Raw genomic sequence first — 16588 nt, 5'->3', positions numbered from 1 at the left:
AGAGTGGTGTCAGCGTACTTAAAGGGGCAATGTGCATCTCTCTCTCTCACACAAGGTGTGTGTCTCTGTCTGCCATGCTGTCTCCCCTCCCTCCATCCATGCTGCCTTGTAGAGTATGAGGCTACATTAACAACAATGTGTTAACCCTTGAAGGCTCAGAGGAGTGCTAGTTCATCATTTTGCAGTAAGGCATTCCCTGGGAAATATCCCACCCTCTTCCACCCTCTGACTTCACCACCTCAACCAAGCTTCACAATCATCATTGATGTGTACAGTATTAAATTGTTTAAAACTTATACTGTGTATATGTATGTGTGTGTATATATATGTATATAAATAAAATATAGTCTTTTGTCTGGCAAAAAAAATTCCCTGGAACCTAACCCCCCCCCCCCCATTTATATGAATTCTTATGGGGAAATTGGATTTGCTTAACATCATTTTGCTTAAAGTAGCATTTTTCAGGAACATAACTACAACGTTAAGCGAGGAGTTACTGTACTGCTCCACGAGGGTTCCGCAGGAAGGATTTTGAGATCAGACTAGGGGAGGAGCAGAAGCGGGGTTGCTGGATCTAGAGTTTGCAGCCATTTTGTTGTGGAGAAGCTCTTCGACTCCAGGGCCTGAGTCTTCCAAGCCCCATGGATCCCCATGCACATAGCTTGGTTGCTCAGGATTTGAATTTGGGCCCAAATGCAGCCAAGGAGGGACTCCAGTGAACCTACTCTAAGTAATTCAACAATCAAGGATCTTTGTCCTGGCATAGTCAAGTCCTGATTGATCCTAGGTTCTGAGAACCATGCCGCCCTGGCAGATTATAACTTCTGGGTAGAGGTGTAATACAAGAAGTAGTCATTCAAATGATTTAAAATGATACCTTCACCCCCATCCAGCAACTATAATTTGGTCACTCTGAATATGTGTTCAAAAGACACCATCAGGTCAAATTTGGCCCACAGTCTAGGTAATATAAAGGTTTAGGTTACAATATCTAAGCTCACCAGAAATGTTTCCACGATAGTTTGACATTTCAATTGTAAACATCCTCCAGGAGTATTTGCAACCCAAACATTGCAGCATTGTACAAAGCAGGAGTAGCTAAAAGTGAAATGGACCATGAAATGACACAAATACAAGTGAAACTGAGTAGTCTATTTTTGAGTTCAAAAATGCAAAAAATAAACAGAATAAATGAACAAAAGTAAATTAGGCTTTTAAAAGCCGTTGTTTTAATGAATATTATTACTTAATTCTTTGTATTAGGGGAGGGCCTAGACACCCCAGTGAGGACTAAGGGTCCCATTGTGCTAGCTACTGTACAGACAAGTAACATAGACAGTCCCTGTCTCAGACAGCATATAGTCTGGGTGTCGGACAGGTTGGTAAAACAGACAAATGGGGTGGCGGGGGTGGGGGGAGGGGAGGACGAGGTAACCAAAAGAAGAGACTTTTTATGTTAGTATCTTTCTGCTAATCATCTGAGGTGTTATTAGTTCCCCACGTAAGGATATTTGTTTTTAAAAAACTATATGATTTTTAATCAAACAGAAACCCTTTAAAGTAACAACCATATCTAGAAATAAAAATGCACAAGAAGACCATAAGAACAGCCATACTGGGTCACACCAAAGATCCATCTAGACCAGTATCCTGTCTTCCGACAGTGGCCAATGCCAGGTGCTTCAGAGGGAATGAACAGAACAGGTAATCATCAAGTGATCCTTGTCACCCGTTGCCAGCTTCTGGCAAAATGAGTGTTGAATTACCTAACTTTTTTCTTTGATCTTAAGTAGCTTTTTGCTTTTAATATGCACTCCTTAAATATTTCTGATTCACTGCAAACAAGCATTAGCACTAAACTTTCAAGGGCCAGCTCAATAGTTGAGCTACACAAACTGTACGTGCAAAACCTTGTGACTCTGGGAGTGCACCCAAACAGCTGCATGTACACTTACCAGTTAAGGTATGCAAACATGTGTGGAAACATACAAATGCAGAGTGTGTGCTTCTACAACAGGGACAGGGCACGGTGCATTGTGCATTGCCCACCGGGGCCCCAATTCCTCAAAGGCCAGATTTTCACATTTATTTAGGGGCCTGAAGTTATAGAGAGACACTTAGTGGGATTTTCTAAAGAGCAAGTTAGGTTCTTAAGTCCCCTTGATTTCAATGGGAGCTAGGGGCCTAGCCTGCGTAGCCCCCTCCACCACGCACCTATCTGCCTCTTCAGGTGCCTTTGAAATACCTTGACAATTTAGCCCCAAAGCATTTAAACATGTGCTTACATCCCACTGACTTCACTGGGACTTGAGCCCATGCTTAGGTGCTTTGCTGAGCTGGAGCTCTATTGAAATGTTTTCTCTAAAGAAGAACTCTGATCTCCTGCCGATGTTTGTGCTATTCCATACTGACCTGGCCTTGCTGTGAGAGTAAGAAACAATAATCATTTATTATATTATTAATTATTATTGTTATTGGAGCGATCCCTAAGGGCACGAATGAGCAGTTCAAGAACACATTAGGAGTGCAAGCCGTCATGATCAGTGACCTCCAGAAGACAGCGCTCTTAGGCACGGCAAGAATTTTAAGGAAAGTCGAAGGAGAACAAGCACCTTTGAGCACCAAAAGTGCAGGAATTCTGCAGAGGATTGAACAAAACTCCCGCCTACCCCAATTTACAGAGTCGGTTTGTGGTCAGGATTTATTGGTGACTCATGGGGATAAATTTTAGACAGTAGCTTTCCCCTTTTTATACTTACACATCTTGTATATTGTGAAAGCTAGTGGGGTTTTTTTGTTTGTTTGTTTTAAATCTCAATAAGAAAACCCATCCCCATGATGTATTGCTGAGGGATAATAACAATAGTAATAGTGCTTCTATTATTAGTTTTGAAATGAGAAACAGATCGGATATATCTGGCGGATTTGCCTCTGACCTATCTGGAGTCAGTGGCCCAATTCTCAAGTCTGTCTGAGCTACATTTTGTGCAAGACCCAAAGAGAGGGACCAAGCCAAAAGAAGCTTTCTATTAGAGCCTTGCAACCCAACCCAAACCCAGTGGACTCATAGTTGTTGGGTTGGAGTTGGGCCAGATCCCAAAACAACCCGATGTTCTCTGGCTATGTCGTCTCTGATCACGTAGGATTGGAGCTGCAGCGGCCTTGCTGCACTGTGTACCGCTAGGGTGACCAGATAGCAAATGTGAAAAATTGGGACGGGGGTGGGGGGCAATAGGCACCTATATAAGACAAAGCCCCAAATATCGGGACTGTCCCGATAAAATCGGGACATCTGGTCACCCTGTGTACTGCGGAGAGTGCTGACAAATTGTAGCACTTCTCACTCCGCAGCACGCACAGGCGTCTGGAGATGGATCACGGGCATGGGTCATGGAGAGCGAAAGCCCTCCCAGGCCGAGCACCAAGGACAAAGCAGAGGTGCTGACACAGGTTCGGGGGAAGTTTTGGGTTTGGGTCGGGACAGTTCTGAAAGTGACTCAGGTCGGGTTTGGGTCAGGCTTTAAAATTAGGCCCAAGCAGACCTCTTCTTTATGCCCTCTTACGTCCGCAGCTGGCTGGGGTGCAGTTTTGCTCCTGGCACAAGTGACAGCAGCCTCAGGGCTGCTGTGACTTGTGCCCAGCTGCAATGGCCCTGCCGCTGTTACACCAGCAGGGGATTGCCAGAGCACAGTGGGTATAATATGGCTATCCCGCCTTACCCCCAAGCTGGCACTACAGTAAGGGGTGGCGTAGCCAGTTGTGCCAGCTCCATGCAACCCAGTGATTCCATCACACTAGGGGAATTTTAAACTAGGATTACAGCCCCTTTGTGCTGAAATGATGCAAAGGGCAGAGTGGGACCACGGGTCTGGCCTAGTGGGTCAGACTGATTTCAGTTAAGCCAATGTAAATCCAGAGTAACTCCACTACAGTTACTGGCACCATTCCCAATTTACATGAAATATTGTTGTGATTACCGATATAACACTTTAGCTAGTCAAAGCACCGTACAGACATTAGTTCATTAACATTCATGTAAATAAGAGCAGATTCTGTCCCTCTGAATATTGATTCCGATCCTAGGAAGAAAAGCATAGGGGAGAGCTGCTAGGTAGGCACCAGGAGTATATTCGGATTGCAGACAAGTAGGTGACTGTCATTTTTATGGTAGGCAAATATTAGTTTAGAACACAAATTAGTCAATAAAACCATTTTTATGGCAGAATAGATTCCCGGCTTCCTCCCAGCACAAATCATGGTGCATAAGAAAAGGGCATTTCCTGATGCCTAAGCTGCAAGATAAAATATTATGAGCATCAGTTGAAATTTTAACAGAGAGTTATAAACAAGTCTCTTGTTTCCCTGTCCTTTCTTCTTGACTAGAACAGTACCTAACTGTTTAACTTGTGGTTAAGGGTTATTTATGTAGGGCACTTGTGTAGGTAAAGCATCGTGTATTTGGCACTTTGCCCATGTAATACTGGGTAGGATCTCTGGTTACAAATTGCAGCTGTATAACATAACAGGAAATATGGGGCTTTAAGTTATTCCACTGGAAAGATTAATTATTTGGAAAATAGTTATGCAGCGGCTTTGAGTATTTTTGGAGCAAAGGTGACCAAGACCCTCTGAAATTTAAAGAAATAAAATCATTTGCAATGTGGTGCTTTAAAAACCTGTAACCTTTCTTTTCCAGGACAGCACACTTTTATGTTAGAATTGTCTACTCTTCTTGATTAGGAGCCCCGGGCCAAGTTCTAATCTATTGAGGTGTAAGGGAGCACAGCATTTGGCCCTAGGACTATGAAAATGAGAGCCAGATGGAGAACATACTGGATCAGGCCCCCGATCCATCTAGTCCAGTATCCTGTCTCCATCACAGTCAGTGCCAGCTACTTCAGAGGAAGGTGCAGGAAACCCTGCCGCGAAGCAGCTAGGGGGAAAAACCTGCTTCCTGGAAAAGCGTTTATTGTTACTTTGGGGGAAATGTTCCCCAGTAATATTCATTTGCCTTTCTTAATTCTCTGCAAATTCCAAATTAGAGTCAGCCTTGGATTGTGCCAGACTCCTTTCCTTGGGAAGTTCAGCTGGAGTGTAGGGAGCTGGGTTCCAGGGGCACCCCCTGCTCCAGTGGGGGTCCTGGATCTTGCCAGAGCCACCCCGAAAGTTCTGTCCATGGAGGGTTGTTTGGTCTTAGTGGCTGGGGATGTGCTGAGTCAGTGCCCCTGTCCAAGCAGCCTTCCCAAGCAGGGGATGCCTATGGAGATCCAGCTGCCAATTAAATCTACTTCCCTCTGATGAAACCCCCTTGGGAAGATAACAGTGCATTCAAGAGGGGATCCCCTTGAGAGGCAGCTGGTGCAGGGTGTGCAGATTACACTCCTCCCCCCGATGTCAATGACTCAAACCCTTTCTGACTAGTGATCAGCATATTTATACATTTTGATTCAAGGGACTTTAATTTGCTCATACACATGAAAAGTATCACTAAATGAAATCACTAAAACCGCACACTCACTGCAATGGGTAGGCAACATGGGTTAAGGCCAAATGCTACAGTCAGATCTGCTAAGAGTCCATCTATACGCCTAAGAGTCCACCTACACTGCATTTCAAAACCCATGGCCGTGAGGCTCACAGCCCGGGTCGACAGGCTCGGACTCCCACCGCAGCGCTAAAACCAGCTGTGTAGACCTGCGAGCTGGAACTCGGGCTCTGAAGCCCGGGGAGTGGGGTGGGTGGCAGAGCCTGAGCCGCAGTGTTCACACTGCATGCCATAGTGTGACCCCAAGTCTGTCGACCTGAGCTCACAGACTCACTGCCACTGGTTTTACAATGCAGGGTAGACAAACCTTAAAGTGACTTAAGAGAGGTCTGTTGTGACCAAAGCCAAATGTCTCACTGATTAGGGTTCCTCTAGGCATAGGCACCGACTCCATGGGTGCTCCAGCCCTGGAGCACCCAAGGAAAAAAAATAGTGGGTGCTCAGCACCTGCCGGCGGCCCCGCCAATCAGCTCCTTCCCTCCTTCCCAGCACATCCCGTCCGCTGGCAGCCCCGCCGATCCGCTCCTCCCCCTACCCCCCAGTGCCTCCCGCCCAGCGCGGATCAGCTATTCAGCGGCATGCAGGAGGCGCTGGGGGAAGCGGCGGAGCGAGGGCGGGGCACGCTCGGGGGAAGGGGTGGAATGGGGCAGGAAGAGGCAGGGCAGGGGTGGGGCGGGGGCAAAAAGGTGGGCTGGGGTGGGACGGGGGCAGGAAGAGGCAGGGTGGGGGCGGGGTCTGGGGGAAGAGAGAGAGTGGGGGCGAGGCCTGGGGCAAGACAGGGGTCGAGCACCCCCAGGGAAATGAGGAAGCCGACGCCTATGCCTCTAGGCATCCAGGTGTGCTTAACTGCTGGCACTCCCTAAGAGGACGTGGTTTGGACAAAAGGGGGGCAATATCTGAAGTAGCGCTTAATAAAGTTTCTCCACGCAGAAGTCACTTAACTGGAGTCCATTTCAGCAGTGCAAGTTATTCCACACCTAGCATGCTCTGCTTGTTCTGCTCTGCAAGGCTTTTCATTGGTGGCTCAACTCGACCTGCCAACAAGAAAACCCCAATGGAGAAGGCTCTATGTTCAAGAACTTGAGATAGATACATCATCTAATGATGATGTCCCTTCCAATCCTGATATTCTATGATTCTATGATTCTATGATCCACCTGCATCATGGGTGGGGGAAATTGATGGGGCCGGGGGTGAAAGGGGGGCAGGCCCACTAACAAAGGAGGGAGGCATTTGCCAAGGCACAATAGGTAGCTCCTCCCATGGAAGTCTCTGGCACCCATTGGCCTGCTGCGAGAGAGGGGTGCTGATTGGCCAGCATTCCCCAGCTCCCAGGATTTAGCCTAGCGCAAGGGCCACCTGGAACCTTTTTGGCTCCATTCCAGCTGCCCACCCTCCCTACCCAAACTAGAAATGGGAACCCAGCCTGACAGACAATATGGGTCTAGCAGATCACCTGTTTAGGGGGTTAAGAAGGATTTTTTTTCTCCCATGGGCCAAATTGGCAGAGTACTAGGGTGACTAGATCACAAGAGTAAAATATCGGGATACATGGGATGGGGGGAGCAACCACAGGCTCACAGTCCCCACCAGAGCCATGAGGGAGGGGGATGCACAGCCCTAGGAGCTGTGAGGGGGGCGTATATAGGGCCGGTGCACGGAAGTTTTGCGCCCTAGGCGAAACTCCACCTTGCGCCCCCCCTAGCCCTGCGGCAGTTCCCCGCCCCCCCCCGCCCTGAGGCGCCCCCCCCACGGCAGCTCCCCCGGCCTGGGGAGCCGTGCGGCAGCTCCCCACCCCAGCTCACCTCTGCTCCGCCTCCTCCCCGAGCACACCGCCCCCGCTCTAATTCTCCTCCCCTCCCAGGCTTGCGGCGCCAAACAGCTGATTGGCACCGCAAGCCTGGGAGGCGGGAGAAGTGGAGCGGCCGCTGCGCTGGGAGAGGGAGTCTGAGCTGCACGTGTCAGCGCACCGCCGGCAGCCCAGCCCAGGAACGGTGTAAAAAAAAATGGGGGGCACTGCTTTTTGGCGCCCCCAAATCTTGGCGCCCTAGGCAACCGCCTAGTTTGCCTTAATGGTAGCACCAGCCCTGGGCATATAGCCCCAGCTCCAGGCCCTGCTGCAAGCCACGGGGCAGGGGCGCACAGCCCTGGCTCCGGCCCCCGCCACAAGCCACGGGTTGGGGCGCACAGCTGCAGCTCTGGCCCCCACTGCAAGGGGGGCTCAGGGCTGGGGCAGGGGATTGGGGCATGGGAGGAGGCTCAGGGTGCAGGCTCCGGGAGGGAGTTTGGGTGCAGGAGGGGGTTCAGGGCTGGGGCAGGGGGTTGGGACGTGGGAGGGGGTGAGGGCTCCAGGCAGCACTTACCTCAGGCAGCTCCCCGGAAGCAGCAACATCTCCCTCTGGGTCCTAGATGGAAGTGTGGCCAGGCGGCTTTGTGCACTGCTGCTGCCTCCACCTGCAGGCACCGCCCCCGCAGCTCCCATTGGCCGTGGTTCCTGGCCAATGGGAGCTGCACAGCCGGCGCTCATGGCGGGGGTAGCACACAAAGCCAGAGGGACATGTCCCCACTTCTGAGGGGCTGCACGATGCCAGGTAGGGAGCCTGCCAGCCCCTTGCCAACCAGATGCTTGGGAACCCTACAATATCAGGACAAATGACGTCCCAGTCGTACATCGGTCGGGACATGGGACAAGGAGTTAAATATCGGGACAGTCCCAATTTTATCAGGATGTCTGGTCACCCGACAGAGGACCAGGGAGTTTTTTGCCTTCCTTGCAGCACCTCCAAGCCACAGTGGGTTAAAAAGGAATGTGCATGGTACCTAACCGAGGCACTGGAGTGGTGTTGCTTACTCATCACAATTTGCGGCCGGTTTCCAGTGCGGTTAAGAGAATTAAATGAATGGTTCCCAGAGATAAAAGACCTGGGATTTTGGTGATGGGCCTTGGGCTTATCTGACATGGTGAGATCCTGTGGTCTTTGCAGGCTGAGGTCAGACCTTGTGGCTGCATCATCTGTCCCCCTCGTGGTGGGGCAAATGCTAGGACTCGGAAAGAGCTGCGTCATGGGGGTAGGCTGAGGAAAGCCTACCCCGTATCCTTGGTTACATGGTAAGGAGACCTGTAACCCCAGCACTGGAACCAATTAAATGCCTGGTATAGAAGTGTATGGGTGATGGGTGGATAGTGCCCCTCCCTTGTGCTAAAAGTTTAACAGTGGCGGCCTGCCACTTAATTCCATGCATGTGTCTGTCCTCGTTTTGCTGCTGGGTCCACATCAATTTGCACAATCACTGGAGGGGTTTGATCCCTTAAAAGGTTACAAATAATATAAACCTGTCTGCCCTATGTACCTGTTCCCATGTGTTCTGTGCTGTTAAATAGCTTGGTTGCCATGAATGGATGATTCTATCAACAAAATACACATCAACTTGGAAGGTGCGATTCTAGCTAGCTAGGATGTCCTCTGTAACCCCTCCTGCAGATTAGTTCTGACAGCAGCAGGAGTAATGCAAACGGGAGTGAAGGTGTATAGGAGCTCTGGGCATACTTGGGGAAGGCCGAAACTAGAGTGCGAGAAACGTGCCCTCTAACCTGTAATCTGTACTCTGAAACCTCCTTCCAGGACTGGATATATAGAAGCATCATGGAGTGTCAGTGATGCAGATTCTGAGAAAGCCAAGAACAGGGCATGACTTTTTTTGCCTGGCTGTTACTCTCTTGTATTCCTCTTTTCCTGTACATGCAAAGGGGCAAACCAGAATTAGGCCCAAAGAAAAATACACCACCTGTGTCTCAACAAGATGTGTCAGGCATTCCTTATTCTGGACAACAGACACAGACAGGGTAGAGTTCAAAATCAGTGTAGTTTTTCAGTTACCTAATCACTCAGAGCAACATTTCTTAAGGTAAGCGAACAGGTTGGGTTAACTTTGTCCGTGCGTGAGTTTTAAGTGTAAGGTTTTTAGGGCAGGACTGTGTCGTCTTGTGTGTTTGTATAGCACCTAGTAAACTGCAAGTGCAACTAGAAACAATAATAATAATGGGCTGACAACAAGCGCAAGAAATTTCTGCCTAAAAAGTCATTGTTTTAGAAAGTTGTAAGCAACTGAATATAGGGGCTAGAGTTTTCCTTCCTGAATGCTACATTCAAACACTGGGCCTCACGGTATTAAACCCAATTTGTATTAATCCAGCGTGTAAATATTTTAAAATTAATGGAATTAAATCATGGAGGAATTTGGCCCATTATTTTTAACCTTACATCCTAGTTCCTGGCAAAGAACAATATCAGATTAAGGAGGGATATAAAGAGATTTTCATGCAAGATCAAGAATGACAGTTACTTAAATAACAGACTGGACAGAGAGATTAGGCTTTTAACATTCCAAGTTTTCTACTTTTGCCTCATTTGCTGCTACCTCAGACTAACCAAAACTCCAGGCTTGTCTAATATAAAACAAGTATTTTTGCAAAACTGGTCAAGCCACAGTAGTTTAGCTCTACCACACTAATTCACTGCTCCACTGTATGAATGTCAATGTACTGAAAAAGCTGGTGGGTATATAAAAGGAACAAAATTATTTCATGCTACCGCCTTTCAGTGCATTTGATACATGACAAGAGGGCTTATTTTTCATCAGCCAAATGTTAGTGGAGGTCTAAGGCTTAATTCTCCACTGCCCTGCATCTTGTGTGGTCATTTACACCGGTGCATGGTGCAAACTCTACCTGTCTGAGCTGAGTTTTACACCCAGCCTGCACTCAGTGGGCCAGATTCATTGCTGCAATTATGCCAGTTTTATGGCAAAGTAATTCCATTCAAATCCAGATCCAAAATCTGAATGGTAGCATTGGATACCCATTTTGCACTCTGTACAGGTGTAAAGTATCAGAGGGGTAGCCGTGTTAGTCTGGATCTGTAAAAAGCTATTAGCTTTTGTACAGGGGTAAACGATGACACAAGGTAAAAAGCAGCAGAAAACCAACCCTTTGTTGGTAGAGATATGACTTATCATCTGTCTTGTCTTACCCTTTGGGGCAAGGGATATCCTTTATTATATTAAATGTTTTCACAGTGCTTTATGCAATGTTGTTGTAGCCATGTTGGTCCCAGGATATTAGAGAGACAAGGTAGGTGAGGTAATAGCTTTTATCGGACCAACTTCTGTTGGCGAGAAAGACCAGTTCTTGAGCCACACAGAGCTCTTCTTTAGGTCTGGGAAATTAACTCAGAGTGTCATTGCTAAATACGAGAAGGAACAGATTGTTTAGCATAAGCAGCATATTTCAAGGGGACATTCTGCTCCACCTTGTATTTAGCGGTGATAGTTTCCCCAAACCTGAAGAACAGCTCTGTGTAAGCTTGAAAGCTTGTCTCTCTCATCAACGGAAGTTGGTCCAGTAAGAGGTATGACCTCACCCACCTTGTCTCTCTAATGTCCTGGGACCGACACAGCTACAACAACACTGAATTACACTTAAAAAGTAAGCCAAAGGCAGTAGGTGTCCAGAAGGTCAAGGCCTGTTTTCCACCACATGTTCAGCCACAACCATATAACTGGAAGCAGCTCCAAAGCTATCAGCACTGTTGATTACAGTTTGCCAATGAGCCAGATGTTCATTGCTACAGGGAAATTATCTTCTCCAGCTCGGCATCCTGGTTCTGTGCCTGCCAGTAAAAGAACAAAACTGGAAGTGTTGGATGGTGGGGCAGGTGGCACATTGCTGTGGCCTTTTCAAATAATTTGGGAGGGAGGAGAGGGCGGTTGTGTGTGGCTGACATGTTATGGGTAAATGCTGCGCAAAAGCTTTGTGAATGTGGCCCTGGGAGTCACTGAAATTAGCGTTTATCCCCTTATTTCCCCCTACATTTGGGTAGAAGCTTTCAAGAATGAAAGATTATTTGGCAACAAAACCCCCTCCTGGTACTGAGTTCATCAACAAGCATCTCTCTAAATGAAGTAGCAAGGCAGGCAGGCGCTGAATTACTGGACATTTGGGAAACAAACGTAAATGAAAATAAAGGAATTTTAGAAAATAATAATGCTGTGTGCTTTCCAGCCAAGGAGTGAAAAATGCTTTACAGGCCTTAACGAATTTAGCCTCACAACAACCCTCTGAAGCAGGTGGGACTATTAATTATTATTAGTTTGTAAGTGCCACCCCGGCTGTGCATTAGCCATCCCGTGGCCCTGGTTAAATCCCCCCTAGGTCTCTGTGCAAGACCCGAACAAACACTGGGGCAGGCGTCTGGCCCCACAGGCCAGCGGTGACCCCATAGTGGGCCCAGCCCTGCAAGCCTCAGGCAGGCGCAGAATTTGCCCCCAGGCACGGCCCTGTCGGCCTTGGCTGGAGGGTCACAAAAAAAGAAATAAAAATATAAACCAGGGCAGAAATCGGGGGGGACGGAGCATGTGCCCCCACGTGCCCCCCCCATGTGTCGTCACTGCAGAGAGGCCAGGGCCTCTGGAGCTGGGCCAGCAGCCGCTGTGACTCCTGTTCAGGTTCTGCACAGGTGCCAGGAGCGGAGTTGGAGGCTGCAGTTGCTGGTCTTTGCTTGCTGCCGCCAGAGCCGGCGCTAGGCATAAGCAGACTAACCAATTGCTTAGGGCCCCAAGCAGGTCAAGGCCGCCACCGATTAGTATGTGTTGTGTGTGTGTGGTGGGGGGAATATTCCTGCATAGGGCCCCCAGTGGGTTAGCACTGGCACTGGCTGCTGCACTGTGCACCCTGCTGGGGACGTTGGCAGAGACTCTGCGAGTGGGGAGGCTACACCCCAGGAGTACGGACCCCCCCCGCCAGACGGAGCCCCTTCCTGACCCTGGCCCTTCAGCACAGCTCCAGGGCACGCAGCCCCGTCCCCTTGCTCTACCAGGCAGAGCCTGCAAAGGGAAAGCAGACAGGGCTGCACTTAAGAGCTCGAGTCAGCAGGCGGCCAGTTCTCACGGGTGCATCTTTCCACTCCGCTCCCGACCCTGGCCCTTGTCAGTGCGGTCCCGTCTGCTTTCCCTGCGCAGCACTGAAGAGCCAGGGTTGGGAGGGGAGTGGGAAAATGCACCCGTGAGTACTGGCCCCCTGCTGTTGAAATGCAGGATAAAAGGTGCCCCGTACCAGACAGGCAATTTGCTATTTAAAGAAGTCACGTCCCTTGTAATACAGGACTGTAGCAACCCTAGTGGGAGGAGAGGTACCCAGCCTAGGGAGTTAGAAGATAGCTGGGGGCTGAGGAGCAGGCAGCAGTCAGAGATGCCAAAGGGGCCTGGACTGGGCTGTCTCCTGCCTGCCAGTTGCTCCACATATCCTCAGCTCTCCTGGTCTCTTCCTAAGCAGCTGACAGCTCTGTTTCAGAGCTATCAGATAGCTCTGCAGGCTGGGCCCATTCAGCCTTCACTGTCTCCCTGATCCGTGTCACAATAACACAGTGGGAGAATCAGAAACCTCCTCACACCACTCTCCAGCAGCCCCATGGCTCTGTGTATTAATGGCGGGGTCCCTCCTCAGAGCAGGACAGCATGGTCATTGCCAGGCCAGGGGGCCTACATGCACACACATGCAAACCTAGGGCCCTAGCCCCGGGGCCGCAATCTGGGGAGCAGCCTTTCTCCCTCAGTATTGGGGGAAGCCGGGACAGGGCAGGGCATTCCCCTGCTGTATGTGGGTTTTCTGTCAGGCAGGTAGGCACAGCACCCTGCTGAAATCTGACCCACGGCCTTCCCTGGCTTCCCAATGGGTAGTGTGTGCCAAGCAACCCCTGTGATGGATACAGAGGAAGGCTGATCTGAGTGGAGTCCTTGGGTTTTCATTCCCTCTGGGCCACTTCAGAAAGAGAAGGACCAATACTTGGCTTCATCATCCCTCCAGCCACTGTCTGGGTCTGGCTCTGCCTCTACTGGAATAGCAGCTGCTGCAGGAAGGCAAGGCTCTGAATGGCGGAGAAATCATGAAAACAGCTCCTCCAAAATATCTTTGGCAGGGAGATGACAGAGAAAGCAGTGACATTAAAAGCCTGCTTCAGATCCCATCCGTCTGAGCACACGCCTTGCCCAGTTTGGCAGAGAATCCTATTTCCCTTGTTGTTAAGTTTTTCTCTCTAGTTTGGAGGATATTTTATCGCTCTCTCTCCCCCACACACAGCCCATGCTTTGCACTCAGGAGGAGAGCTGCTTACAGCTACAAATTACACCTTTCACACGGGTTAACAGAAATGACTCAAGTGTATATTCAGTAATGCCCTACTAGTGCACAGCCCACACACACGCTTTGCAGCTTGCACCGGGATCTTTCGCTATTGCAGCTTGCTTCCTGACAGGCTCCTCCCACTGTTAGGTTTTGTTAACTGAGTTTTTCTCCCTCTGTTCGAACTGCCTACCTCCTAAGGACCATTTTGATCCTGGGAAGTGGAGTCTGTATATTAACTTGAACTATCAACCAACAATTAAGTGTAATTAACCAATGGGGGGGAGGGGGAACCTGTATGGAAACATGGTCCTGCCAGGAGGGGTGTTTGTTTTCCGAAGGTAAACATGAGAACAGTTGAAAGTCAGCTCCTTTTGACTTTCTTTACAGAACCTTCTGTTCGAGGTTTAGAATCTAGGCTTGGGATCACAACATTGATTTTAGAGCCGAAAACAGCTGTACAGTCAGATGAAGAATAGACATACCCAGGGTGCAGTACAGTAGCTAACACCACTATGAACTCCAAAACCACGCTCTTGATTTAATAAGAATGCAGTGACTAATGCTAACTCATGTTACTGATTAATAAATCTGACCAACCAGCTTTTACAGAACCTAGCACCAGTAAATATAGAGATCCAGTCTGCATGGTAGGGCCATATGGTTCCACCCAAGGGATGCTCTCGAGAGGGATTTAAAGGGTTCTAAGACCAGGGCCGGCTCCAGGCACCAGCCGAGCAAGCTCATGCTTGGGGCAGCAGATTCTAAGGGGCGGCATTCCCTCGAATCCTTTTTTTAAATTATTATTATTTTTTTGCTTCGCCACTTCGGCTGCCCCGCAGGTTTTTTTTCTTTTTTCTTTTTGGTTCGCCGCTCTGGCCGCCTTGTAGGGGGCGGTGGCGCGGAGGAGGGGAGCGCCCTGCTGGGAGCGGGCTGCGCGCTCCATCTGCCCCAGCTGGTGCCAGGTCTGTAGCAAGCCCGGCAGGGCAGCCCGCGTCCTTCCCTCCCCGCCGACCGGAGCGGCGCGGAGCCCTCCCGGCAGGTGGTGCGGCGGGAGGGGCCGAGTGGCGAGCGCCCCGCTGAAGGAAGCCCTGGCTGCCCTCCTTCTCTTTTCCCCCCGCTGCCCGGGGCACGTCTGCAGCTCCGGGAGTCCCCCTGCATGGTATTTTTTGCTCTGCCACTCTGGCTGCCCCGCAGGTTTGGTTTTTTTTGCTTCGGTGCCCCAGCTGCCCCGCAGGTTTGTTTGGTTTTTTTTTGCTTGGGGCTGCAAAAAAGCCAGAGCCAACCCTGTCTAAGATGCCCTGTAGCTGTGACAATTGGGCTTGCTTTTGGCTAAATGCCCTTTGCGTTCTGGGCCTCAAGTCATGTGCTCCAAGGGGCATCAGGGGGAAGACACTCAATCAGTATTTTCAAAAGCACACAAGGGCTGCTTCAGGTGTTCAGACTTAGTTGGGTCAGTGGCTGAGAAGTCAGGAGACACAGGGTGAGGCACTCAAACAGCAGCCCTCTGGAGAGTGCACGCTGCAGCCACTCTCCCAAGAGAATGTAAACCCCTCACTACCACAAAGAGGCTGACAGAGACAGGGGTGCACCTACGCGGCTCCAGGAGAGGAGGAGCAGTGTTGTGGGCACACATTAGAAAATCAACGGAGGGAGCTTGCAGTGCTGCATTCAACCAGGCTGGGGCGGTAGAGAAGGATGCAGCTCAAAGGGAAGCTCCTTGCACCCGCGTGCCCAGCATGCCTGAGCAAGGACCAGCCCATCCCAGCCTGAAAGGAACCCAGCTTATGGCCCACTGTCAAAACTGGCTGCCGGTACTCAATGCAGAAATCTGACATTGGGCTCAGCCAAATAGGCCCATAGGTGGGGGAGGAACAAGCAGTTCTGAAAAGGCGACCCAGGGCATGTAACATCATAGGTGTTGGAACTAGAGGTGTGGGGGGTGCTGCAGCACCCCCTGACTTGAAGTGGTTTCTATTATATACAGGGTTTATAGTCTGGTTCAATGGCTCTCAGCACCCCCACTATAAAAATTGTTCCAGCAGCCCTGTGTAACATATGTTTTCCCACTTGTTACTAGCCAAGGCACTAAGAAATAGCTGATGTGCACGTATTTCGTGACTTAGCCAACAAACACAAATGGTTGGGTGAGGGAAGACTTGACAACAAAATACAGAATGTGCAAAAGTGTAAGGCTGAAATAATCAGTGTGTTGATATGTGGGATTCATTGTGCTGCACTTAATTACACAGCAAATTGCTTTATGCTGAAAAGTGTAGAGTTTAATAGATCTTTCTCCAGCAACAAAACGCTGCCACCCATCTGTAAAATGGAATATTCTTTCCCTTGGAATACCAAACTGCCCTTGCTTTTTTCCCTTCTTCTATTGTCTTTCACATTTTCCTCCCAGCTTCATTAGCTCTTTAGTATAATTCTAAGTCAATACTCAAAGATCATTCTGTTTGGATGGACTCTGTATTCCTGAGCATTCAGGCCAAGAACAGGCTGAGAGATAGTTGGCGGTGCCATTCCCCTAGTGCCTTTAAGGGAGCCTAAAGCTACTTATCAACTTGTGGTGATTTTGATAAATGTGGTAGTATCCACTGCATGAATGAGACATTAACAAAATACATTTGCAGAGGTAACCAAGAAAAAAAAAGGTTTTTGGACCAAGGAACTAGCAATGAGAGATCAGATTTTGGGTCCCTCAATATCTGAGTGCCCTTCTTGAGACAACTTAAAAGGGCCTGATTTCCGGAAAGTTCTGAGACCCACCCTCAGAAATCTAGCCCCGGAAGGGAGTCGCAGATTGGGCACCCAAAAACACCGGTCACTTTTGAAAATCCTGGTTATAGTGCTAACAGTAT

The sequence above is a fragment of the Emys orbicularis genome, chromosome 3, assembly GCF_028017835.1.
Source record: "Emys orbicularis isolate rEmyOrb1 chromosome 3, rEmyOrb1.hap1, whole genome shotgun sequence".
In the NCBI taxonomy this organism is placed as follows: Eukaryota; Metazoa; Chordata; order Testudines; family Emydidae; genus Emys; species Emys orbicularis.
This window is presented reverse-complemented; position numbering follows the sequence as displayed.